We start from the raw sequence: 19060 nt of genomic DNA, 5'->3' as shown, positions 1-19060 counted from the left end.
AAGGAAGCAAAGACGATGAGGTCACGGAGTGGATACCACGTACGTCACGAGTTCTGGCCGGGTTACCGGAGGCGTGTACGAGACCGACAAAGCTGGTAGCGACACCTGATGACGCCTAGCCTAACCAGAGACCTACGATATAACATCGCAGCGACTTACCCGCTTACTGATTCAAGTAAAGCATTTGCAGTGAGATAATTAGCAACTCACAGTATTCTCATTGCTTTTTTCCCGACAAGAACTACAACGCGACGGAAAAAATAGAAAAAAAAAATTATTGTAGTTGGACAAAACGCCACAAGATGTCGCTACGGGCTCCGCGGCTGTAGAGTGCCTCGATGCGCGCGCCCCCGCTTAGAGTGGTGTCAGCTTTTGAAAGGGCAGATGCCGCCTCCTCAGCCTTGGCGGCAGCGTGGCCGCCATTTTGAATCCCGCGCCCGGTCACTTGTGCGTGGCGCGCGTGCTGTTTTTAGGTCGGTGCTCGTTTTCCTCCAGTTTTATGCAATCGCTACCGTCACCATGACCGGGTGTTGCGTGCCGCAGTGCACCAATCATTCCAGAAGCGCTGGGACCTGTATCGTTTTAGAAGATACGAGGTTTCTTTGGACAGTAAAAATCAAACGTTACAAGCGGCATCCGAAGAACACATTATGCACTTGCAGCGTAAGTTTCCGGCCGGTATTTCGAATGCACATGCAAGGATAAATTCTGCCGGTGTTAACCTTGCGTAATAAATGGACAGACTGATATCAGCTACATGCTTAAAATGCTTTATTTCACGTGTGCATGAATCCTGCATTTTTCTTCGCAAACATTCTTTACTGCACTTGGTTGGTCCTGTATCTGCCTTTGATTTTTGCTTTCGCTATTTTTGTGATTTAAAATGTGTCGTGGAATATATTATGCGTGTTTGTCTGCAGATCAGATCCTTCTTTTTTCCTAATTATTATTTGTGAGAATTTACGTCCCAAGAACCCCGATATGATTATGAGAGGCGCCGTATATAGTGGAAAGCTCCCGAAATTTTGACCATCTGTTGTACTTCAACGTACACCTAAATCTAAGTACGCGGGCCTCTGTCATTTCACCTCCATCGAAATGTGGCCGCTGCGGCCGGGATTCCATCCCGCAACCTTCGGGTCACCAGTCAAGCACCATAACTAAAACCACGCCGGGTTCTTGTTTTTTATATTCCTTTCCGTGTTTCAAGTACGCCTTCTGTGCTGCTCTGATGCCCATGTATGTATGTGTGCAGTTAAATGTTTTTTATGCTTTCCTGTTTCTGTGTTTCAAGGTTACATTTTCGTCCTCTCTTAAATAATTACGCAGTGCCTGTTTTTCTTAATCATTTACGATCACTGTGAATCGACCAGTGACAGTTGTGTTTTATTGTGTAATTTGCGTTTTATTTGTGTAATTGCTTCTGTCAGCGCAGCTTTAATGCACACAAATAAATGGCCTGTACACTGGATATTAACGCGCGCACGCACGCACGCACGCACGCACGCGCACACACACACACACACACACACACACACACACACACACACACACACACACACACACACACACACACACACACACACACACACACACACACACACACACACACACACACACACACACACATTCAGTATTTTATTTCTTTGAGCAAGCATAATTTATTTATTAATAATGTAAGCCCTGAAGGCTCATACAGGGATGCGCATACAAACAGTTCTCGCGAAGCGTCTATACAAAGAAGACGCATGAAAACAAGAAGACGGGGAAGCATTGTGTACAGTAGACACGCTATGTCAGTAAAAAAATACAAGAAACAAAATCAAGTTGTACAATGAGTACGTCATGGAAAACCAGTTAATGAAATAAAAACTCACAGGCTCCCTTATGCGTTCGCTTAAGACGGCTCGAAAGCGAAAGCCATCTTCTTCTTCTCAGTTTTTTGCGCCCAAAGCGCGGTTTTGCATTGCCTCCAAGATCGGAGGCACCTCACCTGGTTGTGCACTGCCTCCGTGATCTGCCCACTTTTGACCAAGCTACGATGTCATGTGATAACGTCATCATATGACGTCACGTCAAAATTTGTGAAGCCGTGATGACGTCATATGGTGACGTCATCACGTGATAATTTTTTGCATCCCTCGTCCCCGACGTCGTGGTATGCTGACGCCGTAGACGCGGGACGCCGACGCTCAAATTTCGCGTTTGATGAGGCATTTAAGGCTGTTGCCTTAAAAGATACGTCCTCTACTGCTGACCCGAAAGTCACGGGTTCGATCCCGGCCGCGGCGGTCGCATTTAGGTGGAGGCGAAATGCTAGAGGCCCGTGTACTGTGCGATGTCAGTGCAGGTTAATGAACACCAGTTGGTCAAAATTCATGCAGCCCTCCAGTACGGCGTGCCTCATAATCATATCGTGGTTCTGGCAAGTAAAACCCCAGATTTTATTATTAGTAAAAGAGACAAATAAACGACGCCGTGCATCTGCCGCACAAAGTGTAAAACAGTATTGGAAACACTCAATAATTTGGGCATGCGAGAAAATCTGCAAATACAGAGAAAGAAACTGCAGATACAAAAAGAAGGAAAAACGCACTGATACTGCGCGCATGCAAAGTTTTACGGCATACCACTCAACAACGTATTCATCGTTTTGATAAGGACTCAAGGTGCAACTCGAGTGCCGATACAGTAGCGGCTACAGATTGTGAGCAAAAAATGTCAGCAATAATAATGATAAAGAAGCTTTCGTTTCATTTTAGCAGGATATTCGCACCATACTGCCCCTCGGCCCTTTATTCTGTGTTCAATATATGTATGATGCCATTTATAATAAATGAGTAAAATTGTTTGCAAACTTAGCAAAATGAGCCACTTTAATCGCGCTTAGGTAGCTATGCAACACTAAATTGTGTGTGTTCAGATACATATACTGCAGCTGCTGACACGTATACAAATACCTTAAACGATTATTTGTGTATTTGGAATGCAGAGCTTACGAGAAAATTAATTAAGGCTTTAGAGTTTTTCGTTTCCGGCGTAAGGAAGAGGATTCGTTTTCAACATAACAGTCTACGTCTACATCTAGCGCATAAGACATGCACAGGCCGTCAGCTTACATGAATTACATGCTTCCTTAATAAACATTTAGGCAAGAACAGCAATAAAAGCTGCTCAAGCTTCAAAAAAGAAAAGAAAAAGAGCAAGCTCACTAGCGTGCACTTATTTCCGGACGTATCCGCGCACCGCAAGCGCTTTGTGTAGCGCGTTTCGCATGCTGCCGAGCTGCGGCGGGATTCGCAATGGCGGGCCGTCGTAGCAGACGACGCGCCTGTCCTCACCCTCAGCGGAGCGCGCGGGCATCAAGGCACCCTACGCGGCTGTACGCAGTTGCTGCTGCTGCTGCAGCCGTCAACAGCTCCGGTAACCAGGTGCCCGCAAACGATAGGAAGTCTACAGACGAACTAAAGCTCTCCTCTGCCGGGATCATATTGCGTTGTGGACAGATAACTGCTTCGACCCTCCGACGTGCGTACGTGGAATTGGTATGCCTTGAGAACGCGGCGTTGCCTGATATAAATACGAGTCAGTAAAGCGTACATCACGTCATTTGCATGTTACGCATAAACACTGTTACAGAGTGCCAATGTCGTGATTTCAATGCTTCCTTCGTCACTTCTCATCCTGCTACTTTACGAATGATCGCAGCGAAAATCTCTCAGCACGTCTAATGCTGCGGCTACTCCAAGCCTGGCGGAAAACGCCGCCTCAGTTGGACAACGACTACAAGTACAAAATCGCAGCTACCGGCGAGATTCGCAAAGTGAATCGAGCTTTTCTTACTGATCTTTACACTCCTGCCAGCTCTTTCGTCCATCGCCGCACTAGATAAGCAACGTGGTTTGTCAATCGAGGAAACAAGAACTCGCAACGCACAACACCTGCTCAACACAGCTAACACAGCAAACGAAACAGCAGCACTGACAACATAGCAGAAGCTGGCCAGTGACGTCACTGGTTCTTGCGGTCTTGTTTACCAAGTAGACCATCTACGTCACGGGGTTACCGAGTGCTCTTCGAAATCGAAACTGCCTCCGGTCGTAACATACGAGCATATAATTAAACATTCGTCTCGCGCTGGGGCAAATGAGTTTCGTTGCCGCTATTATCGAGTCAGTAGCGATTGATTAAGAGCAAAAAACAGAGGTTCACAAATTTTCTGTCACAACTCCTTTAAAAACCTCAGCAGTGCCTTCGTCGCCTTCAGCTGTGATGTCTTCTCTTGACGGCATGCAAGAACTGATTCAACAGACATTTGTCCACTGTCAAGGGTTGCACATATCACATATAGGCCAAATCGGAAAACGCTCGAAAAGGCGTTCGCTCTTTCGTGAGTGCCTGCTTATACTGGGCTTGAGTAGCTCCGAGGCTGAAAGGGAAGGGTGGTCAGTTAGATGCTCAGTTTAATGAGGAGCTGGATACGTTAGCGTGGCTGAGGGAGATGTTGAATATTTTTTTAAAATGTAATGCGCGCCTTCATTTCGTGTCTAAGACGTTTGAAATTGTTCAGAGGTGAGTGTGCGAGACATTACCATTAAAAAACTGGGCTAGAGCTGTTCGAAACGGCGATTTTTTTCGGGGCGAAATGGTCAAGAACTTCACGGTTGCGAAAGACGAAATGACATCACTCCTCCAGCGGAACACTTCGTAGTTTATTCTTCGTTTTGCCGCGGTCATTATTCTACTACAGTGCTGCTAGAGCAACTCAGCCCTTGTGCGACGGGATAATTCTTCACTTTTCATCGTTGCCCGGACAGTCTTAACGTTTTCAACTGATGAAAGAACAATCAATGCTGAACTGTAAATGTTTCTCTGATTTCTCATTCTCGTCTATAGCGAAGCCGTTCGAGAACGTTAAAAAAAAAAAGAAACGATGGAAATAAATAGGTTATAAACCCTAATTTACATTTTGGGAAGCCTGGAAATCTACGCGTGTGGTATGTCCAATAACGGACACGCAGTATATATGGCCACACCAAAACGCAAAAAAAAAAAAAAAATACACGCACACTTTTGGGAGCATTTTGGTTTTCGTCATACAGACTTTTTTTTTTTTTGCAGCCAGGTGTATTTCCTTAAGAGGGTGTTGTCAACACTCACCCAACAAAGCAAGATTATAATTAATATTTCTTTTTAAAGATATCCAGTTCTGCGGTAGAAACTAAATACACAGAAACACGGTTCCCAGCAATTATAGGTGTTCGTGTTTTGTGAATGCATTTATGGAATCTGCAATATCGCGTGTAGTGCGGGGGAAAAAAAAACTAAAAGTCTGATTAAAGTATTTATTACTCTTTCGAGCTAACGGGAGTGAGCCTTTTGCCTCCACCGACGCTTCCGTGAACGATCGCGCTCGCTCAGAAAACTTAGACACGGTCGATTTGTCACTGCAATCTTTGCTGCATCACTGCATCTCGCGAAGCGCGCAGCACCGACTCGCCATTTTTCATCAGCATTACGTTTTGCGCGTGATCTTTATAGATTGCTCGCCCTCGGGCACCCGTGAGAACACGCCACATTTGCAGGACGAAAAGCTCGCGAATGCAGCGACTTTGCTTCGCTCTGAGCATCGAGGTAGGGAACACAATTACTTTTTTTTTCCGAGGCCGCACTGCGTTTTCTGCGCGTAATCCGTCTCTTCTTTCAAACGGTGGGCGACTGTTTCACTGGTCGTTGCACTGCAGATTCTGAACGACGCCGTCTGCTACATACGGCAGGATAATTCCGGAGCAGACGACATTACTCTCCCAGCAGGGATTCCGCCATGCGCGTTTCAAGCGACTTTGCAATAATATATTATTTTGAGACGAAGCCGCGGCAGCAGGAATACACTGCAGTGAACATGTGTTCATCGGTGCTCAAAGGAACACGACGATGTAGCACCATTTTTATTTGAAGTACGCGTTTTTTGGAAGTTTGTGCCCTTGGACTGACTTCATGTCGAATGCATGCTGCCCCTCCTGGACGTTCTGAGCATCATTACCCAGCGACATAGGCGTGCGCACAGAGGGGGTGGAGGGCATCTTAAACAATGAAGGGACACTGTAACAATGAACTGTAACAGGTAACTTGAACAATGAAGCGATACACTGTAAGTTCAACTCGTCGCTAGCAATATTACATCCGAAGCTTCCGTCATCTAGCACGTAGCCTCTAGAGGAGGTAGAGATAGTTTGAGAAAGAAGGAGGAAGAACGACTTCGGTTCAAAAGATGACCCGTGGCGCCCCCTGTCCACTCGATCACTCCGCTAAGGAGCAACAGCGTGACTTGCCCGGTACTCCGCCCCGTGGCATCCACGGGGTGAACGACCTTTCGGTGGTCCATCGCTCAAACCTCGTTCGAAGGTTTCACGTGCTCGCAGCGTGGCGGAGTCTTCGGGCTGGCTTCTGCATGCCTCAACGTAGTGATGGGAAAATTCAGCTGCACAGTATAATCAGTACTTGGAGCGAGGGAATTGATATCATATCCGATTAGGAACAGTTATTATTTCTTCATTCGTCTAAGGTCGAAGTACGTCGTTTCATGAGGCCAGAGGCAGTACGAGGGAATTGACGACAGTTAAATGGCCCCTAAACGACCCTTGAAAATACAAAACACGAGCGCGTTATTCTCTGCTGGCGTTTTGCCGTCTTTTCGGGACAGTTCGTGACGCCGGCTGTTTGTCCACGTGACGTCATGAATAAATAAGCTGTCGATTGGACCATATATGAGGGATATCAGTCGTGAATCGTCTCCTAACCTGCTTTGCCACGCAGTCGTACGCCCGTTCTACCTCGTCTCGCATGACTATCGCGTATACGATCAACTGATTTCACTTCGTTTTGTGCGTTTTCGACAGCGCAAGCGGAGATAACAGCGTGTAACCGAAAATCGCGAAGCCCCGATAAGATCTACGCTCAGTACTGATATTGTCCACGCGTGTCGTAAAGAAACAAGTGGCGAGGAGGATATAACCCCTGTGTAGCAAGGGTATAGTCAAGGCGAGAAAGAGACAACTCTCTCGACTTCGAACTCGGAGTGGTTTCGAACTCGGTTTAAGGGCCCTTTAATGAAAAGTGATATTCAGCAGTCTGGTACCATATGGGTAAGGGGATTCATAGCGCTCCCCAACACTCTTAAGAAAAAAAAAAGAGTATGTGTGACTCCTTTGTAAGAGTTCTGGCTTGCCACGTATGACTCTCTTTAAAGAGGCACGTTAACTCCTTTGTGTGTCACACGACTAAGAGAATATAGTGATCTCCAAATAGAGTTAACGTGACTCTTTAAAGAGAGTCATATACGTGATAAGTCAGGACTCTCCGAAAGGAGTCACACATACTCTTTTTTTTCTTAGAGTGAAGGAGAGGCTGAGGAGGTCCATCCTAACAAAAAATCGATAGACAAAAAATTCAGTTTAATCTCTACTGTCTCTCTGTTACGATCAGTAGACTTTAATTGAGGTGCAGTCAAATGTGGTATGATTTTGATAGCGGAAATTTCCAGTGGCCAAATAACTATTTGAGCACAATAAGGTAAACGCTGAGATATACCACCGAAATGAGCTCACGCCAGTTCCTGTGGTACACGTGCAAGACTATATACGCGAGAGCTGCTGTGTTCCAGACGCCCTCTGGAGGAATTATATTTCGCATTCTTTTCTTTCCCTGAAAATCGTCATCAGAGGGATACAACTTCATAAGTAGATACCGAGATTAAGTTTTTCGTTCTTGAATTGAGGATATCGCGTAAAGACCTTTTCAGATCTCCTAGACACGATCATACGACAGTCAAACCCATAATACAGAAAAAAAAGCGTATTCGACATAATATCGCTGCTTGAAAGTTAAGTCTCGTTCTTGACACGCTGGTTCTCTGCTGCCGACATAACTTAAGTACCCGCTTGAAACAAGCGTCGTAACTGCTCTGCGGCAAATTGTTCTCGCGTGCTGGCCAGACAGTTCTCTTGCCAAAGAGTATTACAACCGTCTGCAGGATCTCGCAAAAGCAGTTGCAGCAACATTCATTTCCCACGTCCCGTATAGCATCGAATGTTGTTAAATATATTGCGTCGATGATACGCGAAACTTCGCTGATGCCGCACACGCAAATGCACGGCCCCCGCCCACCCGAAAGTATACATGCCTTGAATTACACGTCGTTTCGCCAGATGTGTCAAGCCTGCTGTGTCGTGTTTTTTTTTTCGTAATGTACACGCAACAACAAAAGTGTGCGGGACGCTAAATGTTCGAGAACGTTATATTTTCGCCTTGTCTGGGAACATAGATAGCCTCAAACTAAATATTCGAGCCCGTAGTTGGTAATGCAACCTACACGTTCACCAGCTAGATTAAAATCGCATTAATAAGGCAGAAATTTGAATTTGTTCTGTACAGTCGTGCATTTACCAACGATTAGAAAGCTTTAGCATAACGCAATTTCGCGCTGAAGCGTCGCAAAGTAAAGCCTTGCGGTGCAGTTGAATATATAGAGTGACCAGTGGGAGTCTCGTCGCTTTTCGCGTACACGTTGCGATGCTGTAGGTTAGTGAACGTAGCGTCACTATGCGGGCAGCGATTACGATTTGCTAATACCCCCTGTTATCACGGAAATACCACCGCAGCAGTTACATCAGGCTGAAACATTTCCCGACAACGAAGCGCACACGAGTATTCACAGCGCGCGCGCTGAACACAACTGTCGAGTCCTGTGCTTGCCAGCCGCGCGCGCGCTCTTTAGATGCAACACGCGCCGTGCAATCTTAAATAGTGATAGGCTGCTTGGCTTCGAAAAACAACAACAACAACAACAACAACAACGACGACAACGGGAAGAGCCAATAAGCTCACGTCTTTTTGTCAACTTCAAATTACAGATTCGCTCCCCCGCTTTATACACCGGCTATCCTGTGTGCAGGAAAATTACAGGACTTACACATTTCGCGGGAAGCAGCAGCAGCAGCACCAGCAGCAAGTGTTTCCTTCTCTCTAGAACACCCTGTATGTATGTATAAAGCCCTCCCATCTATATGGCGGCGGAACCGTCAGGAGGTTATTACGCATAGCGATATGAAAGGCGGCGGCAGCTCCACGAAGCATGCGCCTGCGATAGACTGCTTTGCATTTTGTATATATACTTACAACCACCATCGTCTCTTTCGTTGTTTTACTATTGCTTTCTTGTTCTTACTCCTGCATAAAACCGGTTGTTGATACAGGAGTTGGAGAGGCTATACACTATCGCCCGCTAATTGAAACGATCGTGCGTTCGAGTTTGCGCTCGCGCACGCTGGAGCGTGCAATTGCCGCGCGTATAAGAAAGCATTAAGGCTCGTAAATTAAAAATGAGAGAAAATTTTACAACGGCTTCGCGTGGCGCGCTCTGTTCATCGCGAATGAGTGACTGCCTTTGCAAGCAAAACAAAACAATAAAGAAGTTAAAACCTGGCAGCAAGCAGGCCTGCAGCACTAAATGCTGTTCTTGCTCCTCATTTCATTGTATATTTTTATTTAATTTTAATGAATAAATAATCTAGCGTTCCAACGAGGGCTGTGTTTACTTCACCGTCTGTTAGTTTATGGTCGGGTTTTTATAGTGCTATAGTTATACACTTCCCGTATAATCACGTAGCGTTTTGGTGCCGCCCGACTGCGCCGGTCGTATGGCCGTCAAACTATGTTTAATGAGAGCGTGTTTGCAACTTCCTCACGGCGTCTAATTAACGCTCGTACGCGTCGGGTTACCATGTTGAGTATAAGGGTTGAAGAAAAGCTAACAAGTTCGAAACTACCGTTAATGGGCTGGCGCGATTTTAACCCGAAACGAACCTTTTTCGTTTAATTATAGACGTCGAATTCGGGAATCTATAATCTCACAAGCAAGAGCAGAGATTCAGCCATTGCCTTCGCTGGTTTTTATCACCGTGTAATCAGAGCGCATAAATTCAGCATTTTGCGTCATTACGCAAAAGTTCCACCAGGCTGTAGTATGCTTGAACGGTATACGTTACCGCCTAATAACTTCGAAAGTTTCAAAGAAGTCGATTCATGGTATGTTTGTTTTCAGCTTACCGGTCGCTTATCAGTTAATTATCTTCCGCAACACAGGGCATATCAGAAGGCACTGTGTTCCTACATACGTGACGGAAAAGGAGGAAGAAAAGAGACCCGATAGTCGTTGCGTCGAAGTATAGCAACAATGACGTGGTATTATCTTTCATGGCGCAGTGCGACACAATTTTAGACTGAATAAAAAAATCGCCGCCCAAGCATTCCATATAGATGGTTAACCAGGGAACCTAAAACGCTCGGGCCCGATGTTTATCACTGGGATCAATCCCAACGGTTCATTAAAGTCTCGATCAATTATCGGTTACGTCTGTCAAGAAATCTTAATTGGTGTTTGCCGCCCGTGTGTTCCTTTCTTCATTTTTAGTGGACCAGTGGGATTTGCCCTATTTCTGTTGTACATACCTCTTAGTGATGATGATAGCAGTTTGCGTACATAGGACCGCCGGATTTTAGATGCAAAGCATCTTATGGCGGTGTTCAAACCGGTGGTGTGCGGCGTGACCACCCTTACTGCGCATGCGCAAACCCTCTCCACTTACTTTCCTCCTCTCCTCTCCCCTTCCCTCTCCCCCTCTCCACTGCCCCTCTTAAAAGCGGGCTCGACATGCCGAAACGCTGCCTCGCATCGCCTCATGGTCCCCTTTAGCGGGAGATGGTGTGATTTTTTGCTTTCGCCTCCCCGCATGAGGCTTTGCTTTAAAAAAATTGCAGCTCCAAGGCGAACGCTCCTTAATTCATAATAAGGCTGTAACAGGGGCTAGTTGGTACGTCTTCATATTATAATGCGCTGTCAGGTATGACACGGACCGAGAAAATAGGCGAGAAACACAGGGTTGTGCATTATCCTGCGTTGTCGCTCCTTAATTGAGCTTAGTTTTTCATGTCAGTTATCCTGTATTTAAGAGACCCTTCGATGTTTTCTCCGTATACAGCCTGCGTTAAACCGAAATCGCCAGAGATTTGTTTTCATCGTTCGGGTCAAGCGAGATGCACTGCTGTAGAAACAGATCCAAGTTATCAGGCTTTAGTGATGCCTAAAATTGCATCATCTTTGCTTGCTGTTGGTCGTTGTTGCTTATTCTTGTTTTCTTAATTATTACAGGTGCTGCCGACATCTCGGCCGCCGAAGTCTATCGACCCACACACGCCCAGGTAAGCAGACCTAACAGTCACACTTGCATTTTGGTGATCTAACACGGTGATCTAACAAACGACTACGCTTTGGCAGGAAGCGGCCCGATCTCTTTTTCTTTCGAAAAACAATTTTTCGCCGTTCCAACGATCTCTCCTTGCTGGAATCAAACAATAAGGCGAATCGAATATTAAGGCTCGAACGCACCGATGTGTTGCGTTCGGGGTAGTCAGTGAATGTACGGACGATCGAAAGTTGGTTGTACTTCGTTTCTGACACTCTGGGAGCGCGTTCTTCGAATGTATAGGGGTGGTCAAAAGTTCGCAGGCCGCTATCCCATGTAATCCTATGGCAGCGCGGCATGGGAACTTTCGAACACCACTGTACGTCGTTTGCGCGCCAGATTGGTTGCGTGTGTGTTGATGTATTTGCGTATGCGTGTGTAAGTTTGTTAGTTTCAGTAGTGGAACGGATTGGGCGTTCGAATGCGACACTTTTATAGCCGGAACTCGCCCAGCACGTATGCTTCGCAATTGACCCCCGTCTATCCTTGCTTGCCTGCAGGTCAGAGATGCAATAGTTCGAAAGGCACGCGACGATTTAGTTTTTGTTTATTTTGTACCCCGCGCAAACGTACGCGCAACTTATTTCTCAGAAGTGCAACTCCCGAGAAAGTGGTCGTCTCTGGGCTGGTCCACTAGAAGCGCCCAATTTGGGTGCAGTGAAAGTGAAAGGTAAACGTTTACCGTTCTTGTTTTCTTTACTTTCCCGTTTATTCCTGCTGTTTTAACCGGTACCGGCGCCTCTCCAGAACTGGCCCAGCGAGGTTCTCGATCAAGCACCTTGGCGCCAGTGCGTTGCCCCTGGTCTGGGACGAGAGCAATGAAACACTGCGGCTTGTTTGCCAGCGGATTATTTACAGCCGGCCGCCGTGCGGCCGAGTCGTTTCACCTTCGGCCTCTTGTTTCTCTTTAGCTTTCGGTCTCGCCTGGGCTTTATACCGAAGATGACGACACCAGCTGCGTCGCGTGGTCGAATGTTATTGAACGCGGGACATTCCTGTACTCATGTCCAGCGCGCAATCTCGCTCGTGTTCGGTATATCTTCTTTGCTAACTTTTTCAAACGTTCGGTTCCCGCTCGCGCGATTGGTCAGACGCCAGCTGTTGCCATAAATGACGTCGACGGGAAGAAAGACAGGACGTAGGGCACGTCCATTCGCCTTTCACGTCCCATCTTTCCAGTGCTATATGGCGTCGTTTACAGCAAAAAAAAAAAAAAAAAGCAACTAGCCCAGAAATTTGTACGTCAGTTGTTGAACGACGACTGAGCTGACCTCTGGGCGACTGCGTTTATTGTCACAGCATATTACGGATTATTGGCACAGCATATTATTGGAAACGAAAGTGAAATTACACTGAAGATTGTAGAATATCTAGAGGTCTTCTTGAACTTACGAGTAGAGTCGCACGAACAGTGCTGCCTGGAGCGTTTCAGCTTGGCGCACTTAACTGAAGAGCACTCTGCAACGTGTCGAAGATGAAGCTTTTTGCACCGATTAAGTTCGCCAACTGGTAGAAATATTTATTTCCGAGCACTCCAACCGACACTCGAACCGACATTTGCGTGTCCATGTGACTTCGAAAAATAAGACAAAGCGAATCAAAACTGTCCTTTCTGAACATTTTTCGACGCTTTTGTTGATTCCTTTACCACCATCCGCAGTACACTCGCCAGCCATTAGTTGAATTAGTAGACTTCTATCGCGTAAGCGAGTACGGGCGCTACAGACAATCACAATTACATGTGTGCTATACTTGTCGACGTGTGAACTGAGAGCGACCGAACAATGCTCGCCGCACGGTCCTACATGCGAATTCATCATCTTCGCAGCGACGAGTTTCGCTCGAATCGATTTCAGCTTTGGAGCAGCACCAGTATCCCGTATGGTCATTAGTGCTGAACGATGGCCGCATGCGTGCTTTCCCGTGTCGCTCAATTTTGTTCGTGTTCATCCTGTTCCTACACGACGTCCAGATTAATGCGCGGAATGGATTGAGCGAACTACTGCGAACAAGTGGAGTATGGCGACATATAGAGATCGCTACGCAGAAGGGCAGCCACGGGTGATGGCTGTGACCGATGCCCGCACAATGTGCAACGAATATGTACTCATTGTTTTACTTCGATCGCAGCAGCGCGTGCGTTTCTGTGCCCTTCGTCTTCCTCTGAGTCACGCTTTTTAACACGGAAGTGTTTTATGCCGGGCTTCACCGAGAATTCACGCACGTCATTTCCGACGCGGAAATGATGTAAGTGACGTCAACGATATCGTTCACGTCATTTTGATGATGTCATTTACATCATTCGATGATGTCAATGACATCGTTGTGAATGATGTCGTTGACGTCAAAAGATGTCATAATGTTGTTGACGTCAAAAGACGTCATGATGTCAGTGACGTCATTTCCGTGACGGAAATGCCAGACACCAGAAAGCGACGGGTCATTTACGTGACCCTAAGGAGACTACAGGCGAAAGCCTATCCCTCACGACAAACAATTTGACGTTATCAATCGAGATCATTGTTACTAGGTATCTATCGTATCTGTTGTATCAAACCTTCCAAACTGCAGAAACCTGAAGTTATGAGGCTGACGCGCTTCGTAACGGGCTACGTATAGTACAGTCTGGAACAAACACCAGGCGCAGTACATCGTAAAAAAACACACAAACAACGGTAGTAAAATGTTTGCAACACCGGCCGTTACAACTTCCGTGGTATTTTTACTAGCTCTTTTAGTACCTCTTTACTAAGATAGCAGATCCATGAAAGTGCAAGGAGGATAAGTTAGAATAGTTTACTACCTCGTCTTGGCCGTTACATATGATGGTTTTTGTAGCATTTTGGGCAAAATTGGCATAAAGTATCGCTCGTTTTTACGTTGTATTAAAAGCTACTTCACCGTGGGCACACCAGTGGATAACATACGCTAGAACTGTAGGTCCGTACTTTTGATGACCTATTACGCTATGCTGTTATGTTATTACTGGTGGACTTGAGCATGAACTTGACTGCTGGTAATAAATACGACCGCTGCGTACAATGGCGAGCAAAGAGGGAAATGTGAACGCGGTTTTATTGTATTTGTTATATTCTTTTACACTGGCATCTACTATAGTGTAAGAGCGAAAACGACGTTTGTAACCTCGATGACTCCTTCTACGTTGCTGATAATTGTTATCCAGAGCTTTCTAATAGTGATTGCTGTAATTTCAGTTGGTAAACGCGATACCAATGGTTGCTACTTCTTATATTTAATTTGGTGATCTTCCTACCTTAGTACTGCTTCTGATACTGCCGGTAGAATTAGCACTCACTAAAGCAGTAAATATTGCTTAAAAGGTTACCGCCTTAAGGTCGAAAAAAGGCTCCAGGAGCATATCCGGTTCATCGATTTTTTTGGTCACTAACTTAAAGTCGGTAATTTCAGCTACGTTTGCTTTGAGGGTGATGTTTTAAGAGTAGCCTCGCATCACAAGCCTTTTTACTTTTCTTTCGTTTAAAAAAGAAAAACACCCGCCACGTTGGCTGCATTTCGATAGAGGCGAGGCGAAGTGCAAGAGGACCGTGTCCTTAGATTTAGGTGCGTGTTAAAGAACACCGAGTTGGTCGAAATTTCCAGAGTCCTCCACTACGGTGTCCCTCATAATCATATCGTGGTTTTGGGACGTAAAACCCCAACAATTATTATATATGTATATAAAAACAATCTCATAATTTCTTTCAAACAGAACGCCAGGAGCACGTGCTCGCATGCGACCCTGATCAGGATTTATGTTTTTTCCTTTTCTGGTCGCTCCGTTCTTTTCAACTCCTGCTTTGTTTCACTTAGTGCTAAGGGAACCGGTATGCGCAGCGGATTCTTTGAGTCGGTTCAAGTTATTCGTGACATCTCCTTTGATTCATTAAAACACGACAGCGTATAAGTGAGAAAAGAAAAGCGATAAAAGAAAATAAGAGCTATGGAAAAGCGCGAGGCGGTCTGCGCAGCGTATCAAATATATAGTAGCACGCATGCCGGCGGAAGGAAGGAAGGAAGGAATGAAGAAACAGGCGGAAAGACAGGGAGGTTAGCCAGTTCTTAGACCGGCTGGCCACCCTGTGCTGCGGAAAGGGGAAGTGAAAGAGAGTAGGAAAGAGACGCTATGAAAAAAAAAAGAGACAAACAAAAAAGAAAGTAGATTACGACACTGTTTAATGTCGCAAACAGAACGAATCTAGGCAAGAGCTACAGCGTGAACCATACACGAGAGAACAGACATAGAGAAACAGTAAAAAAAAACGCACAAAATGCGAAGAGAGCACAGCCGACCGGCAAAGCCGGGGACGTTGCCGGACCGTGTCGCGAGGCGGAATTTTAAGCGGCGGCCATTAATCGGGCTAATGCGAATAAACGACTGTGCGAGACGTGGTCGCTTTAGTCGCGGCGCATAGCACGCGTGTGATCAATAACGCGGAGAGAGAGAGAGGGGGGGGAGGAGCTGAATCGCACATCATGTTTCGGACCGAGCTATAACGACGCTGGAAAGAAAAAATGGGCGAAGCAAACGCAATAAATCGGATAAGTGAGCGGATGCATGTGTACCATCCAGCAGTCTCACTCCATACATGCAGCGTTAGGGAAGCCCAGGCCCTCGACAGGTTAGTACTGTCGAACCTGGATGATATATCAAATCTGAAGTGGATCACAAGTGAGTTTGATATATATAAGTAACTCGATATATAAAACATTTTGTATATCGGAAATATATTCAAGGGGATTTCGCGGCTGTTCGATATACATAATAATTCGTTATATGTGGGTTCGTTACGTACGGGTTACACAGTATCATGTGTATCCATACATGGCACTAGCTACGCATGCCATGCATCTTGTATACTTTGTATGCGTCATGTGTACTGGCGTGCATACTATATAATATATATGGCTTACTAAGCTTCATACATGTATACACTACCTGCATCATTATCTGCATCAGTGCTGTTGATCTTCACCGCCAGGGGTCCTCAATCCACTGCGGACCAAGAGTTTCTCGCTGCCCTAACTACCTTGCGTAAGGGAGGAACCTGCTTCGCAGGTGTATCTGTCAAAATAGAGCAATTCGAGAAATTGCACAGTTGCATTCGTCGAGATGGACTGTTTAGTCTTCGTTGCATATCATTTGTAGCATGAAGGCCCGACGACATTAAAAAGGCGAGTGGTATAGTATTAAATACCACAACAAAATTTTATGGTTATACAATGTTAGCTAACGACTTCAAAGAAGGGTTCGCGTGGCTTTGTTGGTTATACGAGGAATTCTTCTCCGCGAAACGTTAGCTAGTGGTGCACAAAAATAATTGAATTGGTTGAATTATTTCCGACAGAAAATTGGCAGATGATGGAGTCATTGCAGCTAATGAATCGCATGCGGATTTCTGTCGTTGAAATCTCATGACCTCTGTTAGATAAATAACGCATCTATCACGTGGGTGTTAGACAATAATCATCTATTTCCATAGGTTTTCGAGAATACCGGCTCTGGTCTTAGGTATTCGACGAACAGTTCGCGTGATGCTGCACAGTTTTAATGAAGCAGAACGTGCTTTTAGCACGGACACGATAAAAAAATAAATAAATACAACTGCGGGCCCAGAATCAGAAAGAATGGTCGGGCGGGGTGTGTATGGGACGACGAAACGGTTCTGGCGCGTCGTGCTGCCGAATGAAATTACTGCCACCGGACGAAACACCGGGGCCCTCCCGAGAGCTCGGGTCTGTATAAAACGTCGCTGGCGAGTAAATTGTGAGCGACGTTAAACGACCCCCCTCTACTCTTTTTCTGTCGGCCACGCACGCTGGACTTGCACCGGAAGCTCCCGGCAACGACTGCGGTCTTCCGTTAACAAGAAACGATGGCTTCCGACAAAATCTAAACCTCCGCTATTGAGGTTATTGCGGACGGCTCGTATACAGGGACGGGGCGGTGCCGTTCCACCGGCCTTTGGAGCTAATGCAGGCCGCGCGATTGACGGCTAACGTGCACTGACGTCGGCGTATGGCTGGGACCCCGGGCACGACAGGGGCGTTGTGCGTGCTGCCGAGGATCGGTATATCAGTGAGGGCTGGAGCGCAGATGGTATCTGGTGAAACCGTGTTATGCTTCAAACCGTGTTGGCTTTCCCGACTTTGAAAAACACATGAATCTTTTCGTGTAAACTACATTGTAATATTGCCATACCGTATTTTCATTATGTGAATTCATTGTCTCAGTTGTGTTGCTTTACATTTCTGTGCTTAAAACTGTTTCTACAAATCTGCGCATTTTTTTCTACAAATGTATGTTTAATCATATTTGTTAGTATGTGCTTTTTTTTCAGCAGTGATGCTTATTATAACTGGTTATATCATGACTGGTATTATTATAACCGGTTATATTTTATATTATATATAACAGTTATAACTGTATACCTGGTTCACTTCTTTAACTATGTTACTTTTTTTCTTGCCCCTCCTGCTTGGTCTTCGGACTGCAGTATGTATTAAATAAAAAACAATAAAAATAAATTGTTTGTAAGAAATAAATTCAGCCGATTTTTATATCCTGATGCTGGGCGTGTGATTGGCCAAGCTCGCTGGCCAATGACGTTGAAGAGAGCGATCACTTAGGCTGGTTGGTGGCTGTTCATGGTTACATCTTGCGCTGGGTACTACGGGGGTATTATATATACGTCTCCTTTTCTTCATCGTAGTACCCGGCACGAGGAAGATAGGAGTGAGAGGAAAGGCAGGGATGTTAACCAGTTTAGCACGACCGGTATACTACCCTGAACAGGGGAAAGGGATGGTGGATATTGAGAGAGAGATAGAAAGAGAGAAATAGATGAAAAGGAAACGTAGGGAGGTTAACCTGGCGCGAGTGACCGGTTCGCTACCCTGCACAGGGGTGGGGAAATAGGGCTAAGAAAGATGACAGAGTGAGAGAGAGAGAGAGAGATAAAATGAAAACGAAAAAAAAAAACTTGGACCATCTCCCCGAAGGGAACCCTGATGGGATGCGAAGCAGCAGCGGTGCGCACGGCGTTGACCCGGTTGAAAGAGGCGTCGACACGGGTGCTGGAAGAACGGTTTGAAGCGAAACTCGGTGTAGCGTTTACTCGAGTAAACGTTTGTTTGAAACGCAACGACACGGGAGGCGGGTTGGGTTTCGTGTAAGTTTCATTAGAGCGTTTGGCAAGACTTCGTAGTCGATGTTTCTTCAGAGTCGAGACACGGGCGCTGGACCGGAGCAGGCGCGCGTTTCGCCTTGACTACCACGGGTGAAGCGAGAGAGAAGTGACACGTACGGAGGTGTTGCGAGCGGGCGGAGCAGCCGGCAGCTGCGGGCGCTACGGCGAGCATGCTGCGGGTGAGGAAGAGAGTGACGTGAGCGCGCACCTGCGAAGGAAGCGTGCGAGGGGAGCGTGACGTCAACGCAAAGCTGTGGCGTGACCTACTTGGCAACGCTCCCACACCTACGGCAAGGGGAACGCGTTGCGGCGCATTCGTACGGACGCACGTAACGTACGGCGTTACACACGTGAGTGAAAGAGCTGCTTCGCATCTAAAACACGCACACATGCACACACACGAAGATTGAAGAAAGAGAGGAGGAGCACACACATAACGTCTCAGATCAGAGCGCCAGGCATGTGTGGTATACGGCATCATTACAAGTCTACAGCCGCTCTTGCAAGTCTGTTGTCCTTAGAAATTTTAACAATGCCCTGGTTTGCTTG

General features: G+C 46.2%; 1 protein-coding gene across 3 annotated transcripts in view; it reads left to right on the top strand.

The window, feature by feature from the left end:
- LOC119404747 (uncharacterized) overlaps window positions 1-19060 on the top strand; it is a 252979-nt gene that overhangs the window by 62971 nt on the left and 170948 nt on the right. For 2 of the 3 annotated variants that reach the window (XM_037671412.2, XM_049419000.1), the window contains exon 3: window positions 11210-11259. The gene's annotated coding sequence lies outside the window, so the exon portion shown is untranslated. Of the gene's footprint in view, window positions 1-11209; window positions 11260-19060 lie in introns of those variants that run through there. The other variant, XM_049419001.1, reaches the window with a different exon arrangement.

Source organism: Rhipicephalus sanguineus, chromosome 9 (assembly GCF_013339695.2).
Source record: "Rhipicephalus sanguineus isolate Rsan-2018 chromosome 9, BIME_Rsan_1.4, whole genome shotgun sequence".
NCBI lineage: Eukaryota > Metazoa > Arthropoda > Arachnida > Ixodida > Ixodidae > Rhipicephalus > Rhipicephalus sanguineus.
This window is presented reverse-complemented; position numbering and strand designations above follow the sequence as displayed.